The sequence below is a fragment of the Oncorhynchus keta genome, chromosome 4 (assembly GCF_023373465.1).
Source record: "Oncorhynchus keta strain PuntledgeMale-10-30-2019 chromosome 4, Oket_V2, whole genome shotgun sequence".
NCBI classification, from domain to species: domain Eukaryota; kingdom Metazoa; phylum Chordata; class Actinopteri; order Salmoniformes; family Salmonidae; genus Oncorhynchus; species Oncorhynchus keta.
In genome coordinates this window covers 70,453,599-70,459,474 of record NC_068424.1, presented here as the reverse complement: position 1 = coordinate 70,459,474, position 5,876 = coordinate 70,453,599, and the positions used below count along the sequence as shown (strand labels likewise).

The window sequence follows — 5,876 nt, the reverse complement described above, 5'->3', positions numbered from 1 at the left end:
TCCTTCATCTGTAACCTGTCTCCTCTCCTTCATCTTTAACCTGTCTCCTCTTCCTCATCTTTAACCTGTCTCCTCTCCTTCATATTTAACCTGTCTCCTCTTCCTCATCTTTAACATGTCTCCTCTCCTTCATCTTTAACCTGTCTCCTCTCCTTCATATTTAACCTGTCTCCTCCCCTTCATCTTTAACCTGTCTCCTCTCCTTCATCTTTAACCTGTCTCCTCTCCTTCATCTGTAACCTGTCTCCCCTCCTTCATCTTTAACCTGTCTTCATTTCCACTCTGTGTATATGGGGTATAATGTTGTGTCCACTCTGTGTATATGGGGTATAATGTTGTGTCCACTCTGTGTATATGGGGTATAATGTTGTGTCCACTCTGTGTATATGGGGTATAATGTTGTGTCCACTCTGTGTATATGGGGTGTAATGTTGTGTCCACTCTGTGTATATGGGGTGTAATGTTGTGTCCACTCTGTGTATATGGGGTATAATGTTGTGTCCACTCTGTGTATATGGGGTATAATGTTGTGTCCACTCTGTGTATATGGGGTATAATGTTGTGTCCACTCTGTGTATATGGGGTATAATGTTGTGTCCACTCTGTGTAAATGGGGTATAATGTTGTGTCCACCCTGTGTATATGGGGTGTAATGTTGTGTCCACTCTGTGTATATGGGGTATAATGTTGTGTCCACTCTGTGTATATGGGGTATAATGTTGTGTCCACTCTGTGTATATGGGGTATAATGTTGTGTCCACTCTGTGTATATGGGGTATAATGTTGCGTCCACTCTGTGTAAATGGGGTATAATGTTGTGTCCACTCTGTGTATATGGGGTATAATGTTGCGTCCACTCTGTGTAAATGGGGTATAATGTTGCGTCCACTCTGTGTAAATGGGGTATAATGTTGTGTCCACTCTGTGTAAATGGGGTATAATGTTGTGTCCACTCTGTGTATATGGGGTATAATGTTGTGTCCACTCTGTGTATATGGGGTATAATGTTGTGTCCACTCTGTGTATATGGGGTATAATGTTGTGTCCACTCTGTGTATATGGGGTATAATGTTGTGTCCACTCTGTGTATATGGGGTGTAATGTTGTGTCCACTCTGTGTATATGGGGTATAATGTTGTGTCCACTCTGTGTATATGGGGTATAATGTTGTGTCCACTCTGTGTATATGGGGTATAATGTTGTGTCCACTCTGTGTATATGGGGTATAATGTTGTGTCCACTCTGTGTATATGGGGTGTAATGTTGTGTCCACTCTGTGTATATGGGGTATAATGTTGTGTCCACTCTGTGTATATGGGGTATAATGTTGTGTCCACTCTGTGTATATGGGGTATAATGTTGTGTCCACTCTGTGTATATGGGGTATAATGTTGTGTCCACTCTGTGTATATGGGGTATAATGTTGTGTCCACTCTGTGTATATGGGGTATAATGTTGTGTCCACTCTGTGTATATGGGGTGTAATGTTGTGTCCACTCTGTGTATATGGGGTATAATGTTGTGTCCACTCTGTGTATACGGGGTATAATGTTGTGTCCACTCTGTGTATATGGGGTATAATGTTGTGTCCACTCTGTGTATACGGGGTATAATGTTGTGTCCACTCTGTGTATATGGGGTATAATGTTGCGTCCACTCTGTGTAAATGGGGTATAATGTTGCGTCCACTCTGTGTAAATGGGGTATAATGTTGTGTCCACTCTGTGTAAATGGGGTATAATGTTGTGTCCACTCTGTGTATATGGGGTATAATGTTGTGTCCACTCTGTGTATATGGGGTATAATGTTGTGTCCACTCTGTGTATATGGGGTATAATGTTGTGTCCACTCTGTGTATACGGGGTATAATGTTGTGTCCACTCTGTGTATATGGGGTATAATGTTGTGTCCACTCTGTGTATATGGGGTATAATGTTGTGTCCACTCTGTGTATATGGGGTATAATGTTGCGTCCACTCTGTGTAAATGGGGTATAATGTTGCGTCCACTCTGTGTAAATGGGGTATAATGTTGTGTCCACTCTGTGTAAATGGGGTATAATGTTGTGTCCACTCTGTGTATATGGGGTATAATGTTGTGTCCACTCTGTGTATATGGGGTATAATGTTGTGTCCACTCTGTGTATATGGGGTATAATGTTGTGTCCACTCTGTGTATATGGGGTATAATGTTGTGTCCACTCTGTGTATATGGGGTATAATGTTGTGTCCACTCTGTGTATATGGGGTATAATGTTGTGTCCACTCTGTGTATATGGGGTATAATGTTGTGTCCACTCTGTGTATACGGGGTATAATGTTGTGTCCACTCTGTGTATATGGGGTATAATGTTGTGTCCACTCTGTGTATACGGGGTATAATGTTGTGTCCACTCTGTGTATATGGGGTATAATGTTGTGTCCACTCTGTGTATACGGGGTATAATGTTGTGTCCACTCTGTGTATATGGGGTATAATGTTGTGTCCACTCTGTGTATATGGGGTATAATGTTGTGTCCACTCTGTGTATATGGGGTATAATGTTGTGTCCACTCTGTGTATACGGGGTATAATGTTGTGTCCACTCTGTGTATATGGGGTATAATGTTGTGTCCACTCTGTGTATATGGGGTATAATGTTGTGTCCACTCTGTGGGGTATAATGGGGTATAATGTTGTGTCCACTCTGTGTATATGGGGTATAATGTTGTGTCCACTCTGTGTATAATGGGGTATAATGTTGTGTCCACTCTGTGTATATGGGGTATAATGTTGTGTCCACTCTGTGTATATGGGGTGTAATGTTGTGTCCACTCTGTGTATATGGGGTATAATGTTGTGTCCACTCTGTGTAAATGGGGTATAATGTTGTGTCCACTCTGTGTATATGGGGTATAATGTTGTGTCCACTCTGTGTATATGGGGTGTAATGTTGTGTCCACTCTGTGTATATGGGGTATAATGTTGTGTCCACTCTGTGTATATGGGGTATAATGTTGTGTCCACTCTGTGTATATGGGGTATAATGTTGTGTCCACTCTGTGTATATGGGGTATAATGTTGTGTCCACTCTGTGTATATGGGGTATAATGTTGTGTCCACTCTGTGTATATGGGGTATAATGTTGTGTCCACTCTGTGTATATGGGGTATAATGTTGTGTCCACTCTGTGTATATGGGGTATAATGTTGTGTCCACTCTGTGTATACGGGGTATAATGTTGTGTCCACTCTGTGTATATGGGGTATAATGTTGTGTCCACTCTGTGTATATGGGGTATAATGTTGTGTCCACTCTGTGTATATGGGGTATAATGTTGTGTCCACTCTGTGTATATGGGGTATAATGTTTGAAATTAAGTAACAAACATATTCACATAGTTTATTCCTTTATTCTGTTACAAAAAGCATGATGACTTTCTTCAGAGACACTTTGGTTAGAAAACGTTTATTTCTCAAAAGTTTATTTCCGTCTTTTTTTCGATTCATGAATGATCTTCATGTATTTTATAAATGTTTTATTCAGCAACATCTTTCACTAGTGATGTATAGAAAAACAACTGTACTGTGAGGTTTTCAGGTGAACAAACTAAATAATCACTTTGTATCCTGGTATTAAAATACTTTGAAAAAAGAACAAATGAAGAAGAAAAGTCAAATGGTGTTCAGTCTTGAAAACACCAACTGAACATCCCTTTTATTCAAATGTCAAATCAAAATAATATTGACAACCAATTAAAAGTAAAACTTAAAACATTATTGTCTACCCACTATTCAACATCTGTTTTTCCTACACCTTTTCAATGTTTTTTTGCAGCTCTCAAACTCTCCATACGATACAAACATTGAATGTCTTTTTAAAAATCTGTTAGGGCTTATAAAACCACTCCTTCTATGAGACAAACCATCCGCCAAGGACTCGCGTTGTGCTGCGCCTTCGTCAATACAACACCAACGAAATAGAGGAGAAGAACAGAAGCATCAGGCTGATTGGGTTGAAGGAAAGAACAAGTTTCACTGCAGGAGAATCAACCCTTTTATATACATAGTGGATGGAGAGATGAGATACAGTATATTTGATGTAAGGAGTCTATCTCTGCCCAGTATGTCTTCACTGTCAAACATGTTCCAACACCCTGGCTATGGCAGAACAACAGTCTGACAGTCAGTCAGTGTTGAACACTCTCTTTATGGCAGAGACCCACACAAACAGAGCAGAGCTGGAGAGTTTAGCTAGTAAATGTTCCCTTTGTAGCTGTAGGCAGGCTGTCTCTGACTCTGATTCCAGTATCCTAACGAGGCTTCTCTCTGCTGACAGCCCTATAGGCTACAGCAACACGTACAATGACCTACACATCAAACCATACTGAACAACCTCCTTCATAAAATATCAAACTACTGAGAGAGAGAGAGAGAGAGAGAGAGACAAGATGGGTTGCTGTGGTGGCAGCCACCGTTTCCATGGTTTCCATTAACGATTGCCAACAGCTGATTGACTGTGAACGTGTAAATCAACAGGGGTTTCTGTGTGTAAGTCACGCCCCCTTCCTCTGTCAGCTAGGCCGTGTTCCAAAATGGCTACTCTCTCTCTATAAAATAATGTAGCAGAGCCACTGAAGAAATCAATGGTGTTTATCTGTGGTACTTCGTCAAGTTCTGACCATGTCCGTCAATACTTCCTCTCTTCCAGCCACAGCAATCATTCTGCAGAGTTTGATAAAGTAAAGTAAAGTGTATGTGTGTGTGTGTTTAGTGGTATGGTGTGTTCAGTGGTATGGTGGATTCAGTGGTATGGTGGGTTCAGTGGTATGGTATGTTCAGTGGTATGGTGGGTTCAATGGTATGGTGATTTCAGTGGTATGGTGGGTTCAGTGGTATGGTGGGTTCAGTACTATGGTGGGTTCAGTGGTATGGTGGGTTCAGTGGTATGGTGGGTTCAGTACTTTGGTGTGTTCAGTGGTATGGTATGTTCAGTGGTATGGTGGGTTCAGTGGTATTGTGGGTTCAGTCGTATGGTGGGTTCAGTGGTATTGTGGGTTCAGTGGTATTGTGGGTTCAGTCGTATGGTGGGTTCAGTGGTATTGTGGGTTCAGTCGTATGGTGGGTTCAGTGGTATTGTGAGTTCAGTGGTATGGTGGGTTCAGTGGTATTGTGGGTTCAGTCGTATGGTGGGTTCAGTGGTATTGTGGGTTCAGTCGTATGGTGGGTTCAGTGGTATTGTGGGTTCAGTGGTATGGTGGGTTCAGTGGTATGGTAGTATCTCTGTAGGAATGACTGTCAGCAGATGGTTCAGGGAGGCAAGGAATGACTGAGCTCTGTGCATGATTATTTATGTCTGTATTATAATACTGCATTGGTGCTTGAAATGCTTGTGTTCCAGTTCATGATGCCTTTCCAACATAGCGTGTGTAACTGTGTCCAAAAACACACACAAGAGAAACCAGAGACACACAAATATCAAATCATCTTAATAGTCAATCAGCGTTATTATCATTATTGTCTTTTAACTGTGCAAAGACAAAAACAAATCCTATTTTGTGATCCGTCTTCACTAAGTAAATGGTCAGAGAGAGTAGGTAGCGAACTGAGATATTACAGACAGACAGACAGACTAACAGTAGTCAATAGAACGGCACAGCTCAGGGTAGGGCAGAGAAGGTCAGGGTAGGGCAGAGAAGGTTGGGGGAAGGGCACCGAAGGTCGGCCCAGGGTAGAGAAGGTCAGGGTATGGAAGAGAAGGTCATGGTAGGGCAGAGAAGGTCATGGTAGGGCAGAGAAGGTCATGGTAGGGCAGAGAAGGTCAGGGTAGGGCAGAGAAGGTCAGGGTAGGGCAGAGAAGGTCGGCCCAGGGCAGAGAAGGTCAGGGTAGGGCAGAGA

The 5,876-nt window shown here is 42.1% G+C and overlaps 1 protein-coding gene across 3 annotated transcripts in view; it reads right to left on the bottom strand.

The window, feature by feature from the left end:
* Positions 1 to 3,375: 3,375 nt before the first annotated feature.
* LOC118377818 (glutamate receptor 1-like) overlaps positions 3,376 to 5,876 on the bottom strand; it is a 242,301-nt gene continuing 239,800 nt past the window's right edge. For all 3 annotated transcript variants that reach the window (XM_052514396.1, XM_052514404.1, XM_052514398.1), the window contains exon 16: positions 3,376 to 5,876. This exon is cut by the window's right edge. The gene's annotated coding sequence lies outside the window, so the exon portion shown is untranslated.